Source organism: Phyllobates terribilis, unplaced genomic scaffold (genome assembly GCF_046119375.1).
Source record: "Phyllobates terribilis strain yellow unplaced genomic scaffold, ASM4611937v1 Scaffold_8__6_contigs__length_399053987, whole genome shotgun sequence".
NCBI classification, from domain to species: Eukaryota; Metazoa; Chordata; class Amphibia; order Anura; family Dendrobatidae; genus Phyllobates; species Phyllobates terribilis.
The window spans coordinates 178,643,376-178,660,923 of NW_027362768.1; positions in this window are offsets into that span (position 1 = coordinate 178,643,376).

Genomic DNA, 17,548 nt, shown 5'->3' on the forward strand with positions numbered 1-17,548 from the left:
CAACCTTTAGCCAAAATAACTGCGAACAACCGCTTCCGGTAACCATCAATGAGTTTCTTACAATGCTCTGCTGGAATTGTAGACCATTCTTCTTTGGCAAACTGCTCCAGGTCCCTGATATTTGAAGGGTGCCTTCTCCACACTGCCATTTTGAGATCTCTCCACAGGTGTTCTATGGGATTCAGGTCTGGACTCATTGCTGGCCACCTTAGAAGTCTCCAGTGCTTTCTCTCAAACCATTTTATAGTGCTTTTGGAAGTGTGTTTTGGGTCATTGTCCTGCTGGAAGACCCATGACCTCTGAGGGAGACCCAGCTTTCTCACACTGGGCCCTACATTATGCTGCAAAATTTGTTGGTAGTCTTCATGTGGCGCCCCTGAGGGTTCGGTCGCCACAAGGGGGGATACTGCAGCCTGTCAGCAGGTGTAGTGTCTCCTCACCCAGGTAAGGATGGTGCTCTGGTCAGGACCCTAATCTACATTCAACACTACACACTCCTGACCTATGGGAGGCAAGTATGCACCATAGTGCTGCCTCAGCAGGATCACGAGTAGGGGAACCAAAAGTTAGGGGAACCATGTAGTGGGTGAAGGGTAGAACACAGTTTTAGTTTACACACATAATTTCATATATAATAGCCAGCCATCTTAAGCACAAGATTCTTTGATTGTGGTCTTTGCAGCTGACAGTGGCCATGTGTAGGAGCCTGCAGTGTGCTGAAGATGCACGGTCCTCGTGCTCTGACCTTGACATGAGGAGCGGGTATGAGTTAACAGTGTCTCTACCCCGGTCAAGTTCCCTTGCTTAAGAAGGTCGGGAGCTATAGCGACAGCTCCACAAGCAAAAGGATCCCAGGGAGCACGGACGGAGTGGCGTACGCCACCTGTACTCTCCATTCTGGCCCAGCCAGAGGGACTCCTGCTGCAAGAGGGGTACCGGCCCCCGACATCTGACTTGGCCACTTCACGTCTCTGTCAGAGAAGCCCGGTAGGTTACAGTGGATCCCGTCGGGTGACGGGTGGAACGGAATTGCCGCCTTATCCTATATCTGTGCATAGTCCAGAGGGAGACCCAGCCTTTGCACGCACACGGACAGGAGAGGTTCAAAGGGGACTGTTAGGAACACTCGGAGGGTCCTGATCGAGGTACCTGAATACCTCGGGTGCGCTGAGCCCTCATCCCTGGTGGCCGCAGTGATCCGCGAGGAGCAGGGGGAAGCCTTGCCGCTGCTTAAAAGAACTGTGAGTAAAAGACCTGGAAGACTATCCCTATGGCCTCCGGACTCTTTATTTCACACTGCACCAGACTGCGCCTAGGTCGCCGAGGACTACTCTCCCCATCCTCCTGTCACATCTGCCCTGAGGCCCTGCTCCACCTGTGGGGAGTTATAACATCGCCTGCTGCCACTACATCCAGCCTCAGAGGACTGCTAGCAGCGCTGGTGGCGCATCACCAGACACCACAGGTGGCGTAGTCGATAAATACCACTCAATCCTGAAAGCCTTTACATCCTTTCTAATGTGACGGCCCTGGGCACTGAACGGGTCCAGGCCACGGCTACATCCCCTCAACATCTGACCCGGCTCCGAGTACCCCCATCTTCCCAGGGCAGGGCTGCGAGCGTGACATCACTGGCGTAGTCGACAGGATCTCGTGCCCGCAGCAACGGAGAAGATTGCCCATTGCTACCGGGTACTGCGCGCCTTTTTCTACAGACTGTCGTTTTTCACTTAAAATGGCGCCCGCCCAAGAAGAACAGACGCCATAATGTGCAGAAAGGACAGCGTCTCGGCACCTCCCATCGTGGGCCTGGCTCCCCAATGGCGCCAAAAGAGCAGACCGCCCCCTCCATTAGAGACTGTCCGCGGGGTAGTGTCCATCAACCCGAAGGGGATGTCAGAGGGAGTGCCAGTCGGCCTTCAGCCCAGGAGCCGCCCCAAAAAGAGGTGGAGACGAGGAGGTGCAGCGATTGTTGTGCGAGTTCCAGCATTGTCACCACGAGCAGCGACGATGGATGCCAGCGGAGATGGAGCCAGACCCCCTCCCTACCTGGGAGCCCCTGCGGTCCCCAGCTATGGACCGACCAAGCTGGCCCGGGAGTACATGGAGGCGGCTATGCGGAAGCGAGAGGAGCGGCGGCGAAGCAGTGAGGCCTTGACCCAGGAGGCGGCTGCCCCAGAAGGAGAGTCCCTGGAGGGCGCCTGCGGCCTAGCATCGGGTGAGTTGGAAGCCCTTACCCTGGCTGCGGAACAGGCCGAGCCCCTCCTGGACCTGTGGTCCGAGTGCCAGTTCCCAGGTGCGGTATCCTGGGAGGAAGCCTTCTCCGCGGAGCCCCAAACCGCCGCCATCTCCGGAGACCTCTGTGGTCTCATACCTCCCGGTCCGGAGGAACCCGGTTCTGCATGGGGGTCCACGGGCCCCAACCCGGACGGGTCCGCAAACTCGGGCCTGCTGCAGCAACCCCTAATGCCGCTTCCGGCCCCCTCCGTTACCTGCCCGGCGGCAGAAGAGTGGGCCTGGGAAAACCAGGGGGGCGAGCTAATTGGCTTCCCCAGGGAGACCCGAGTGGAAGCTCAGAGGAGGAGCGAGTTTTGCTCCCAGCAAATCCAGCAGCTGAGTCGGGAGCAGCAGGAACGGGAGCTTCACTGTGAGCAGCTTCAAGTGCGGGCCAAAGCTGCCAAGTCCAGGGCCCGCCAGAAGGAGGCGTCCAACCCAAGCCCCCGTGAAGAAGGGCAGGTTGTCCGCTTCCACCGTGAGGCAGGATGGGGCTTCATAAGGAGTCCCGGGCTGGAGCGGGACGTCTTCTTTAACCGGCGTGACGTCGAGCCCCAGCTCAAGAAGGGACACCCTGGCCGGAGTCTCGCTGTGGGCGACGTGGTAACGTACACCCGCCACCGTGGAGAGCGAGGTTAGTACGCCCTGGATATTCGTAAAGTGTCCAGGAGCGAGGCCCCTGCGCGCTCTGCTGCGGAGGACCGGCTAGCCTCTGTCGGGAGGAATGAGCCCTTTCCCCGGCGGGAACATATGGACTGAGCAGCCCCCGACTGCTGTTGTTAAAGTTTGAAGTTTTGAGTTAAAATGCTGCTATTTTATGTTTTTTCTCCCTTTACAGAGACTTTGGTCCCTGCGGACTATGCAGGCGGCAGACTGTGTTTGTATATAGTTATGCACCTATTTAGGTGCTTCCTATTGGTTTTATGCAAAACCGTGCCTCTTCTTCTACCTCAGACCTCAGAAGCAAAACCTGTCTGGAGTGGCTCTTGTGGAGGTCCAACACCAGATCCTCATGCCCTGCTGCCACCCCAGAGCCCACGTAGAGGGTTTAGGACAGGTCCCTATTGCTACTGAACTGACTGTTGCGACCTTTTAATAAGTCTGCTGCCATAGTCAAAAGTCTCTTGTCCTAATTTGTACTTTTATAATTTTATACTTTTTGCACTTTATTACTGTTATGCAACGTTCAAGTGTCCTTACCTCCCATAAAGGGAAGATTGTTATGTTTTCATAAAAATGTCTTTACCAGGCTTTGCTCTCTTTGCAGCCCGCGGACGTGCTCTGTTTTACCAGGGGGGTTCGGTCGCCACAAGGGGGGATACTGCAGCCTGTCAGCAGGTGTAGTGTCTCCTCACCCAGGTAAGGAAGGTGCACTGGTCAGGACCCTAATCTACATTCAACACTACACACTCCTGACCTATGGGAGGCAAGTATGCACCATAGTGCTGCCTCAGCAGGATCACGAGTAGGGGAACCAAAAGTTAGGGGAACCATGTAGTGGGTGAAGGGTAGAACACAGTTTTAGTTCACACACATAATTTCATATATAATAGCCAGCCATCTTAAGCACAAGGTTCTTGTATTGTGGTCTTTGCAGCTGACAGTGGCCTTGTGTAGGAGCCTGCAGTGTGCTGAAGATGCACGGTCCTCGTGCTCTGACCTTGACACGAGGAGCGGGTATGAGTTAACAGTGTCTCTACCCCGGTCAAGTTCCCTTGCTTAAGAAGGTCGGGAGCTATAGCGACAGCTCCACAAGCAAAAGGATCCCAGGGAGCACGGACGGAGCGGCGTACGCCACCTGTACTCTCCATTCTGGCCCAGCCAGAGGAACTCCTGCTGCAAGAGGGGTACCGGCCCCCGACATCTGACTTGGCCGCTTCACGTCTCTGTCAGAGAAGCCCGGTAGGCTACAGTGGATCCCGTCGGGTGACGGACGGAACGGAATTGCCGCCTTACCCTATATCTGTGCATAGTCCAGAGGGAGACCCAGCCTTTGCACGCACACGGACAGGAGAGGTTCAAAGGGGACTGTTAGGAACACTCGGAGGGTCCTGATCGAGGTACCTGAATACCTCGGGTGCGCTGAGCCCTCATCCCTGGTGGCTGCAATGATCCGCGAGGAGCAGGGGGAAGCCTTGCCGCTGTTTAAAAGAACTGTGAGTAAAAGACCTGGAAGACTATCCCTATGGCCTCCGGACTCCTTATTTCACACTGCACCAGACTGCGCCTAGGTCGCCGAGAACTACTCTCCCCATCCTCCTGTCACATCTGCCCTGAGGCCCTGCTCCACCTGTGGGGAGTTATAACATCGCCTGCTGCCACTACATCCAGCCTCAGAGGACTGCTAGCAGCGCTGGTGGTGCATCACCAGACACCACAGGTGGCGTAGTCGATAAATACCACTCAATCCTGAAAGCCTTTACATCCTTTTTAATGTGACGGCCCTGGGCACAGAACGGGTCCAGGCCACGGCTACATCCCCTCAACATCTGACCCGGCTCCGAGTACCCCATCTTCCCAGGGCAGGGCTGCGAGCGTCACATTCAGACTTCATAATGCCATGCACACGGTCAAGCAGTCCAGTGCCAGAGGCAGCAAAGGAAACCCAAAACATCAGGGAACCTCCGCCATGTTTGACTGTAGGGACCATGTTCTTTTCTTTGAATGCCTCTTTTTTTTTCCTGTACACTCTATGTTGATGCTATTTCCCAAAAAGCTCTACTTTTGTCTCATCTGACCAGAGAACATTCTTCCAAAATGTTTTAGGCTTTCTCAGGTAAGTTTTGGCAAACTCCAGCCTGGCTTTTTTATGTCTCGGGGTAAGAAGTGGGGTCTTCCTGGGTATCCTACCATACAGTCCCTTTTCATTCAGACGCCGACGGATAGTACGGGTTGACACTGTTGTACCCTCGGACTGCAGGGCAGCTTGAACTTGTTTGGATGTTAGTCGAGGTTCTTTATCCACCATCCGCACAATCTTGCATTGAAATCTCTCGTCAATTTTTCTTTTCCATCCACATCTCGATGATCCAGATGGATGGAGTGGAGGATGGCTGGTTGATGGACACCCCATGCAAACACGGCTACGGCGCTAACAAGGAGGAGGTGGAGTAATGTTTTGGGCTGGAATCATGGGGAGAGAGATTGTCGGCCCTTTTAGGATTCCTGAAGGGGTAAAGATGAACTCCATAATGTATGTTGAGTTTCTCAAACAGCACTTCCTTCCTTGGTTCAAGAAGAAGAACCGTGCATTCCGCAGCAAGATCATTTTCATGCATGATAATGCCCCGTCTCATGCTGCACATAACACATCTGCATCTCTGGCTGCTATGGGCATAAAAGGGGACAAACTTATGGTGTGGCACCCATGCTCCCCTGACCTCAACCCCATTGAGAACCTCTGGAGCATCATCAAAAGGAGTGTCTATGATGGCGGGAGGCAGTTCACATCTAAGCAACAGCTCTGGGAGGGTATTCTGTCCTCAAGCAAAACAATTGAAGCAGAAACCATCCAAAACCTGACAAATTCAATGGACGAGAGAGTTCAGAAGCTCCTTTCGAACAAGCGGTCCTATGTGCAAATGTAACATCACCTAGAATAAAGTTTTGAGATGAAAAGTGTTTGATTTCAGTTGGTAATAACCTGCTAATGCTTATAATTTCAAAAATGACAATTTTTTTGTTCTTTATTAAAATTAAAAGGTTGAAAACTCTGCTGTGCATAATAATTTGGAACATGCATTTTGAGTGCAGTTTGAGTTTTTTATTTTTTAAAAATATCCTGTTATCATAGGCAGTTTGTACAAAAACCTTCCAATTGTACTCTAATAGTTATTTGACTGGAAAATTACAATGACTGCAATTCATATAGGTAATTTGGGAAAATCTGAGAAAATATTATTTGCATAATAATTTGGAACACAGTGTACTTCTATATAGAATTTGTATAATTAGAGTCCAATGGTGCAAAATTTGGACCTGGACCCCCATCTCCATGTTGGTCAGATGTATGGGCCTTTCTAGCATCCTAGATCTTATAAATACATACAGTACATGTTCACCCTCCATGTAAGGATGTCTCCATCCAGGCACCTTCCTATAATAATGTTCCCCGTCCTTGACCCTTCTTGTAATAATGTCCCCCATCCTGGCCCCTTTCCATAATAATGTCCCCTGTCCTATCCCGGTAATAATGTCCCCCATCTTTATCCCCATCTTGTAATAATGTCCCTCATTCTAGGCCCCCTCATTGGGTCCCTTCCTGGTATAATGTCCCCATCCTATAACAATGTCCCCCATCCTGGGCCCTTTCCTGGTATAATGACCCCAATCCTACTATAATGACCCTCATTCTGGGCCTCTTCTTGGTGTAATGTCCTCCAACCTGGGCCCCATCCTAATATAATGACCCCGATCCTGTGCCACTTCCTTGTATAATGTCCATTCTGCCGGTCTTTTCCAACACATTAAAAAGAAAAATAAACAATTCTTCTTACTTCACTCCGCTCCCACAATGTGCAGTGTCCTCTTCAATAGCCTGCAGCTGACTTCGGTGTGCCATCCATGGGTGGCACATGACGTCACACCTTAAAAAGTTTTTTTTTGCAACTTATTGAAAAATTAGGCCAATGATAAAAAAAATGCAAAAAAAAAAATCAAAGACAAATTGACTACTTAGTAAATCTGCCACCATCCCAGTTTCACCACTTTATGCTGTTCTGTCCTGCAGCAATGATGTCACCAGCTATCCATGTAACCGCTGCAGCCAATGACTGGACAGCGGTCATTTGAGTATTTGCAGTATAGTAAATAATAGCAATGATGGCCCACTGCCCAATTTTTGGCCTCATCAGAACACAACAGTGTATGTATCCGGCATATAATGTGCCTTTCATTAATTTATGCAACTTACTTTGTTTGAAAACATTTTTGAGAATGCAATTAATGCATTTCTATTTGAAAGCATTCATTGCCTTCCAAATAATGATATATCCTGGACTACCCCTTTAATATTAGATTCAAGTCAAGTGCCCATATCATCGCACCAGCCATAGTCCCAACCACAGCCATGAAATGATGGTATAGTGAGCAGAAGAGCGCCTCTTATCTCCTCCCTGCAAAGAATTTGTCATCACTGAGGACCGAAAACTGGGCCAGAATTTGCAGAAATCTTCAGGTCGTGAAAGAAAAATAATGCAGTCTGAACACCAGCCAAAGTTCAGTCTTCCTAACGACATTCTGAATGTATGAAAAAACATCCATAAATAATGATGCAATTATCCTCCACCCATAAAAAAAAAAGTGTAAGACAAAAATCACTGATCTCCAATCACAAATAAGAAATAAAGAAAATTTACAAATCTATCTTCAACACCCCTCGACAATAATAAGACAAGAAATCAACAAACTAAGACAAGATCTCAAAGCAGAAATCTTTGCATCCTACGACTCAGTTATTAAAAATTCCAAATATAAATTATATTCATCATTAAATAAACCCACCAGTTTTATGATGCACCATATAAAACAAAAGAGGATTGATAAAATTATCTCACAAGATGGGTCTATAAAATTTCATCCTAAAGACATAGTTGAAACATTTGCTAAATACTATCATAATTTACAACACATTAATTTACGCGACCCCACCTCCATTCCAGATAAAGATACCATAAATGCATTTCTTTCATCTATAACCTTCCCTCAAGTCAGCCAACAAGATTAAAAATCCCTAACGGCTCCATTTACTGAAAAAGAAATTGTAGATACAATTCAACAACGTAAACTGTTTAAATCCCCAGGACCTGACGGTTTTAATAATGAATACTATAAGACATTTCATCAGATTTTAGCCCCTCGCTTGTCACAAAGTTTCAACCTAGCATCCTCCCAAAGCTCCTTTCCGACTGAAATGCTTGAGGTTACAATAACCTTTATACCATAGCCCAAAGGAGATATGGATAATGTCAAAAATTTTAGACCTATATCCTTAATCAACACAGATGTTAAAATCTATTCCAAGGCATTACCAAATAGATTAAAAAACATTCTACCCCTCATCATTAATAATGACCAAATAGGTTTTATAGGTGGTAGGCAGCCTACAGAGGGAACTAGAAGGCTAATCAATATCATTAGGATGATTAATTCATCTAAGCTCCCCTCAATTTTTCTAGCATTAGACACTGAAAAAGCCTTTGACAGGCTGAACTGGGATTGTTTAAAATTTGCCCTTATAAAGTTCGGAATTAACAAAAAATTCCTCTCACACGTTATGGCACTCTATTCTAATGCCACAGCCAAAATCTATGCAAATAACCACTTATAAAACCCTATTGCCATTTCTAAGGGGACAAGGCAGGGTTGCCTTTTATCACCACTCCTTTTTGCAATAGCAATGGAGCCTCTTGCCCAAAGGATAAGAGAAAACCAAAATATTAAAGGATTCGCTTCCGGGTCCCGTCAGTTTAAAATAAATCTATTTGCTGATGACATACTGTTAACTCTTACCGGCCCAAATCTATGCAAATAACCACTTATTAAACCCTATTGCTATTTGTAACGGGACAAGGCAGGGTTGCCCTTTATCACCACTCCTTTTTGCAATAGCAATGGAGCCTCTTGCCCAAAGGATAAGAGAAAACCAAAATATTAAAGGATTCGCTTCCAGGTCCCGTCAGTTTAAAATAAACCTATTTGCTGATGACATACTGTTAACTCTTACCGACCCATTGAACTCCATCAACGTAGTCTCAAGCATACTTGATAACTTCGCAAAAATCTCCTACTTTAAAATCAATAATGATAAATCCAAAACACTGCAATTTAACTTAAACATTGAGATAATAACTAAAATTAAAGAGAGATATAATTTTGGGTGGGCTGAGGAAGAAATTGTCTATTTGGGAATAATTATATCTAAAAATATAAGTTCCATAATAGCTAAAACTATGGAATCCATAATTGTTACTATAACTAAAGATAGATTCTTTTTTTGGAGATCAAGATCTCTCGTGGTTGGGCAAAACTCTAACAGTAAAAACTATCACGCTCCCTAAAATACTTTACATTTTTAGAAACTTACCTCTTATTATCCCTTCCACTTACTTAATAAGAATTCAGAATGTAATTAACTCATTTATCTGGAATAATAGGAGAGCAAGGATTTCCACTAATACTCTATATAAAAACAAAGCTAAGGGAGGCCTTGGCCTACCTAACATCAACGCCTACAACCTCGCCAACATTATAAAGCTGAGCATATACTGTTTGAAACAAGAGAGCGCACCCGCATGGATTGATTTAGAAACTATGCTAAATAATAATCTTCCCTTGGGTGACCTACTTTACAAACACCTTTTCAAAAAGTACTACAATGAGCCGTCACATCCAATATTCAATGCAGCCATTTATGCTTGGACAAAAATTATCCAAAAGCAAAAAAAAAAAAACTCTAATAAATTCAACAACATAAATAATTTCCTCCTTACATTTATAGTTTCTCTATATAAAAAAGACTACCATCTCACACTGGTCAGATCTAGGCATAAAAAAAAGATGAAGGATATTCATGATGGGAAAAATGTCATCCCATTTAAATATTAAAAAAAACAGATTTAAATGATCCTCATCAGATTTTCTTCACTACACTATTGTAAGGGACTGGATCTCAACCTTCCTCTCAAAAACCCTACTAATATCCGAAGCAATTATGAACCTTATGTCTAACATTAACCATAGAATTTTTGGGAGTCTCAAAAAGTATCTATAATTGGTTTAACAATGACAATGTGCTGATCCAATGTCCATACATGATCAAAGGGGAAAAAAAGGATCTTAAAACCTCCTTCCAGTTAGAGGCATGGGAAAACGGCAACAATTTTTCATATGCTTCAAATATATCCATGCCACTACATGAAGCTTACTATAAAATTCTATCCAGGTGGTACTACACACCCACAAGGCTCGCACATATAGACCTAAATAATCCCCCTTTGTGTTGGAGGAATTGTGGTCTGCAAGGAAACTTGCTTCATTTTTTTTGTGAGTGTCCGAAAATTAAAACATTGTGGGGTCAAACCTCTAATCTAATAAAAATTTTGACCAATAACCTTACTATAATCACTCCACAAATGGCCCTTCTTTCATTGGAAATGGAGAACATCAGGTCATCTGAAAGACTAATTCTTATCCATATCTTTTTAGTTGTAAAAAATACAATTGCATTTCATTATTATTATTATTATTTATTATTATATTTCATTGGAAACAACCGGATCCTTCTAGATTCTCAGACATCCTAGATAGAATAAATCATATGAGTACAGATTCACCATTAATAACAACTGTTTAAACAAATTCTCAAAAAAATGGACACGTTGGACCAATAAATTTCCTTGATTTATATAAGCACTATTAGGAATAATGATTATATATTATTATTTCTATCATATTAAATATTCTCATGTTCAGGTTCAATACGGATCTAGCGGTTCTCTAGACAACGATAACTTTATATTTTACAAACGTTTTGTAATTTGTATTATTTTATGTTTTATTTTATGTCATTATTCATGGATTACCATGTACACATCTTAAGAGTTTTCCCTTATTTCCCTTTTCCAATCTATTTCTTCACTTCCCTTCCTCCTTAAACTCCCTTCCCAATATATAAAACATTTTAACACTAATAAAAATATTAAAAAACAAACAGTAGTTTTGGGTTATATTTTCCAAAGCACAAAGTGTAGAATTGTGTTTTGCCAGCAGATGGCAGTAAAGTGAATCATTTTACATTATATGTATAGTAGTAAACAGTGAGCTGATCAATATGGTTGCTGCATATGTAGCCTGTGATACCAGAGACCTTATCTGTACAATGCCTTCTTATAGATCTAATCTACCATCGCAATCAAAACTATTCAACCCTCATTACCAATTTGTGTTTTTAACAAAAGTTACAAACTTTCTGCACTTTGCCAAATCAAATCAAACAGGAACAATTTAAAGGGGTATTCCCAAAAATCAAAATATTCCATATTTGTATAATAGGGGACAATTTGCTGATGAGAACGCGTATTGAATGGAGCAGGAGTGCCCATGCTCAACCTCTACTCCACTCCATGAGAAAGCCGACTGCTGCTCTGGGTTTTCTCTGGAACTTACACAGAGAATGAATAGAGCAGAGTACAAGAATACACACCTCCATTCCATTCCAGACACCTGTTCTTAGGGTTCCAGAACCTAAATTTCGAGTCGGGATCGCCGCTGGTCCCTGTGATCGATCCCCCAACAATCAGTAATATTTTCTTATCCATAGCTAGAGGATAATTCATCCAATATAACTAGAGTTTTTCTAAGTTCAGCACAAAATGCCGCTTTTACTGATTACTGGAGTCTCAAAATTATTCACCCCCTTCATGACAAGCGTCTTTAGTACTCAGCAGAGCCCCTTTGGCTGTTTTACGACCTGCTGCTTATGATCCATAGCCCTGGAAGATTTTGGAGTGGCCGTCACCGTTGTGTGATTTGAACCCCATAGAAAATCTTTGGTGTGATGTGAAGGAGGTTTCCGCAGCAACCCCCCCAAAATATTAATGATTTGGAGGCCATTTCCCATGAATGAGCTAAGATTACTCAGCAACACTACCATAAATTGGTATCTGACCAGTGACTACTCATCATGTCTGCAATCTACTATATAATCGGCTTATCCCGTCTGTCTGTCCGTCCAGGAAATCCCGCGTCGCTGATTGGTCCGGCCGCGGCCAATCAGCGATGCGGGATTTCAGAACAAGATGGCAGCTGTTAGCGGCTCATCTGCCGCACGGAGGTCAGCGGCGATGCAGCCGGGAGATGACCGGCGCAAGCCGGTCATCTCCCGGCTGCTCGCAGCAGAAGTACCCCGACCGGTGGCCTAGGCGGCGCCGCTCCCCAGTCCTCCCTTCACACTTGCCGTCGGGAGATCAGCAGCCCTAGCCGCTGATCTCCTGACGGTAGCCGCATGGAGGGCAGCGGCGATGCAGCCGGGAGATGACCGGCGGTAGCCGGTCATCTCCCGGCTGCTCGCAGCGGAAGCACCCGCACAGGCAGTTCCGCTCCCCAGTCCTCACTAACACGGTTCACTGATTGGTCGTGGCCGCCGGCCGCGACCAATCAGCGATTTTGGCTCCAAATTTAAACACGCTCTCCGGCCAATTGGCGCCCGGTCGGCCGCATACATATTCTAGAATACCCGATGCATTAGAATCGGGCCATCATCTAGTAGGTTATAACAGCCAGAGGGACTTTAATAAGTACTAAAGATGCTTGTCATGAAGGGGGTGCATAATTCTGAGACAGAGGAAGTCAGTAAAAGTGGCATTTAGTGATTAATTTGGAGAAACTACTTGTTATATTCATTGTGTTTGGCTATTAACAATTAATTTATTGCAAACAGCAGAAATGTGATTATAACTGTAAATATTCTCGTTTTGCCCCTGCTTTGCTCTTGCACATACAGTACAGACCAAAAGTTTGGACACACCTTCTCATTTAAATATTTTTCTGTATTTTCCTGACTATGAAAATTGTACATTCACACTGAAGGCATCAAAACTATGAATTAACACATGTGGAATTATATACTTAACAAAAAAGTGTGAAACAACTGAAAATATGTCTTATATTCTAGGTTCTTCAAAGTAGCCACCTTTTGCTTTGATGGCTGCTTTGCACACTCTTGGCATTCTCTTGATGCCACAGAGGATGACGAGCCAGAAAGTAAGTAAGATTTTTTTATTTTCTATTGGTAACAAAACTACTCGTTTCTGGGATGATCTCTCCACTTCGTCAAGTATCATAGTGATAGTGATATTTGAGACATTCTCCACCAGACAATAATACAGTATCAAATCATGGAATATCTAGTTTGTATGATACTACTTGAGTTTGGATGGATCTTGCTCCATAACTACACTGTGTGCAGAATTATTATATAAATGCGTATTTTGATCACTTTGATACTTTTTATCCATGTCGTCCTACTCCAAGCTGCATAGGCTTGAGAGCCAACTACCAATGAAGTAAATCTGGTGATGTGCATCTCTGTAATGAGGAGGGGTGTTGACTAATGACATCAACACCCTATATAAGGTGGGCTTAATTATTAGGCAACTTCCTTTCCTTTGGCAAAATGGGTCAGAAGAGAGATTTGACGGGCTCTGAAAAGTCCAAAATTGTGAGATGTCTTGCAGAGGGATGCAGCAGTCTTGAAATTTCCAAACTTTTATAGCGTGATCACCGAACAATCAAGCGTTTCATGGAAAATAGCCAACAAGGTCGCAAGAAGCGTGTTGGGCAAAAAAGGCGCAAAATAACTGCCCATGAATTGAGGAAAATCAAGCGTGAAGCTGCCAAGATGCCATTCGACACCAGTTTTGCCATATTTCAGAGCTACAACGTTACTGGAGTATCAAAAACCACAAGGTGTGCGATACTCAGGGACATGGCCAAGGTAAGGAAGGCTGAAAAACAACCACCTTTGAACAAGAAACATAAAATAAAACTTCAAGAATGGGCCAAGAAATGTCTTAAGACTGATTTTTCAAAGGTTTTATGGACTGATGAAATGAGCGTGACTCTTGATGGGCCAGATGGATGGGCCAGAGGCTGGATCAGTAAAGGGCAGAGAGCTCCACTCCGACTCAGACACCAGCAAGGTGGAGGTGGGGTACTGGTATGGGCTGGTATCATCAAAGATGAACTTGTGGGACCTTTTCGGGTTGAGGATGGAGTGAAGCTCAACTCCCAGACCTACTGCCAGTTTCTGGAAGATAACTTCTTCAAGCAGTGGTACAGGAAGAAGTCGGTGTCGTTCAAGAAAAACATGATTTTCATGCAGGACAATGCTCCATCACATGCATCCAACTACTCCACAGCGTGGCTGGCCAGTAAAGGTCTAAAAGAAGAAAAAATAATGACATGGCCCCCTTGTTCACCTGATCTGAACCCCATAGAGAACCTGTGGTCCATCATAAAATGTGAGATCTACAGGGAGGGAAAACAGTACACCTCTCGGAACAGTGTCTGGGAGGCTGTGGTGGCTGCTGTACGCAATGTTGATCGAAAACAGATCAAGCAACTGACAGAATCTATGGATGGAGGCTGCTGAGTGTCATCATAAAGAAAGGTGGCTATATTCATCACTAATTTTTTTTGTTTTTGTTTTTGCATGTCAGAAATGTTTATTTCTAAATTTTGTGCACTGATATTGGTTTACCTGGTGAAAATAAACAAGTGAGATGGGATTATATTTGGTTTTTATTAAGTTGCCTAATAATTCTGCACAGTAATAGTTACCTGCACAAACAGATATCCTCATAAGATAGCCAAATCTAAAAAAAAAACACTCCAACTTCCAAAAATATTAAGCTTGGATATTTATGAGTCTTTTGGGTTGAATGAGAACATAGTTGTTGATCAATAATAAAAATAATCCTCTAAAATACAACTTGCCTAATAATTCTGCACACAGTGTAGTGGCAAATAGTGTAATCATGATATCTCCATACGTAGCCATTACACGTGGATTGGGGCAGACATGGCTGAAAATGTCAGCAGCGGCATGACGTCAACATATAGATAATCCCATAACGGTAAGAATAATTGAATAAGGTCCAAATTACAGTAATATTCAATATCGTAAATGTATGAGCTGCCGGCATTATTACATGGCTAATGCTGACAGTATCCAGAGTCTGGCGATTAAACACATCCGCAGTGACACCGCTTCCTTCTGTTTCCGCTCATCCAGAACAGGTTCAGCTTCCAGACGTCAGTTAATCTGGGGGGCTCCTCCTCACAAGTGCTGACGGCTCCTTGGTGTTCCACGACAGTTTTTTTTTTAGCATTATGGACATGAAGGGGTTAATATTTTCAACTTACAGGAAACTAAGTCAGGTCAGCCCATTTTTCTGTATGGAGGTAGTGGTACGGGGGTCCCCCAGTAAAAATGTTAGGTGCCAGTCATGAGAAATCTAGTATTGGAGCCATATGTAAATCAGTCTGAAAGTGCACAATGCATTTGCAAGAAGCATTTCTTTATTTTTTTTTTATATAGCGCTAACATATTCCGCAGAGCTTTACATACATTATCGTCGCTGTCCCCATCGGGGCTCACAATCTAGATTCCCTATCAGTATGTCTTTTGGAGTATTTCGAGTCCTTTCACACACCCCCCAATACAATTTCTTCCTGATTTGCATGAAGATTTTACACTTGATTTCGCACAGCAATGACTTCTATTTGCACTGTAATGTAACCATTCTACATGGCGATATCTTATGACATACAGGAATATTTTGTATATAGGTGCTATATATGTTATCATTAGATGCAGTGACATGTGACAACATTGGTGGTGATGTAGGAACCCAGCTATATTTATGACGCTGAAGTTGCACTGTGTACGACATATTTTATACAATGGATGTTGTAAAAGGGTGTTTATGTGGCCCCCCCATGTGAAATAACAGTCTCAGACTATAGTTGGCTAAAGGGTAAGTATTGTATCATGATAAAATGACCTATTGTTAAATAAGTATTTTGTGTTAAATATATTTAAAAAAAAAACTATAACAATTTCATTTTTTTCAATCTGTAAAAAAAAATTATTATAAATCTTGCAATTTTCACAATGGCCACTGGGGTTATTTTTAGAGTATTTTAGAGCAGAATTATTACCATCGGGGGCTAGATTAAGGTAATGCCTCTATATACAGTTTATAACACAGGATCCACCATTCACAATAGATGTCACAGCTCACCTCTTCCTCCTCCTGGACAATAACTGATAATACCTCTATGTACAGCTTATAACACAGTTTCCACCATTCACAATATGTGATGTCACAGTTCACCTTCTCCTCCTCCTGTATAATGACTGATAACACCTCTACAGTATATAACACAGGAGCCATCATTCACAATAGGTGATATCACAGCTCACCTACTCCTCCTCCCTGTACAATCTAGATTAATATTGCAAAAGTGCAATAGAGTCTTATCCGAGTATTAACGAGAAAAGAAAAAGGTAGGGGGTGTTCACTGTAAAATCACAGCCGCTGCAGCTTCCAAAAGATATATATACAAGTGTGCCAAGCGCAATGGAAGTATCCTGCGCTGCTGATAATTGACAAGCCACGATGAAATGAAGAATTGTTGGTTTAATGTCAAATCGTTTCGGAATCACTCTGACTCCTTCTTTCAGTACAAACCACAAATAAAAATCCCCCGTTCATGAGTGTAGCTCCATCTAACGCACCTGAGCTCTCTCTCGCAGCCCTTGAGGACTACCAAGAACAGCCCCCTCCCTAGGGTGACACCAATCCCAAACTCACACCTGGAGTCCACCGCGTCTCCTACAATGGAGACTCCAGTTTTTCCATCTTTCAAATAGTTAAAAGTCTCTTTATCTGAGCTGTGAGGAATGTATGTTTATTCCCATGAATTGTTATGGGCAGTGACGTAACTTGAAGCTTTAGGGCCCCAATGCGAAATAATTACCAGCATGGCCCCCCAGATACTGGTCTTTTCATATAAGCCAAAGACACCCTTGTGACTCCAGGACCCAGGTGCGACTGCAATTCCTGCACCCACAATAGTTACGCCCTTGGAAATGGATGCACATATTTTACTAAGCTGGCCACAGACAAGAGATGTGTAACGGGTCTGGGAGGTGGAACCTCTGAGCAACTATACAAAGGGGCAGTCCTTGTAAGGAAGCGGGTGGCTCCCAGGGAAGGTGGGCAGGTAGTCACGGCAAGTGACAGGGACAGTCTCTGGGTAGAAGGGCAGGAAGTCACGGCAAGTGACGGGGACAGTCTCTTGACAGGCGGATGGTCACGGCAAGTGACAGCAGGGTAAGAGTCTCTAGATGGGCAGGTGGTCACGGCAAGTGACAGCAGGGAAAGAGTCTCTAGACGGGCAGGTGGTCACGGCAAGTGACAGCGGGCAAGAGTCTCTGGACAGGCAGGTGGTCACGGCAAGTGACGGCAGAGCCTCCAGGTAGGCTAGCAGGCAGGTAGCAGGTGAGCGCTCCCAGGTGAGCGGGCAAGAGTCTCTGGACAGGCAAGTGGTCACGGCAAGTGACGGCAGAGCCTCCAGGTAGGCTAGCAGGCAGGTAGCAGGTGAGCGCTCCCAGGTGAGCGGGCAAGAGTCTCTGGACAGGCAAGTGGTCACGGCAAGTGACGGCAGAGCCTCCAGGTAGGCTAGCAGGCAGGTAGCAGGTGAGCGC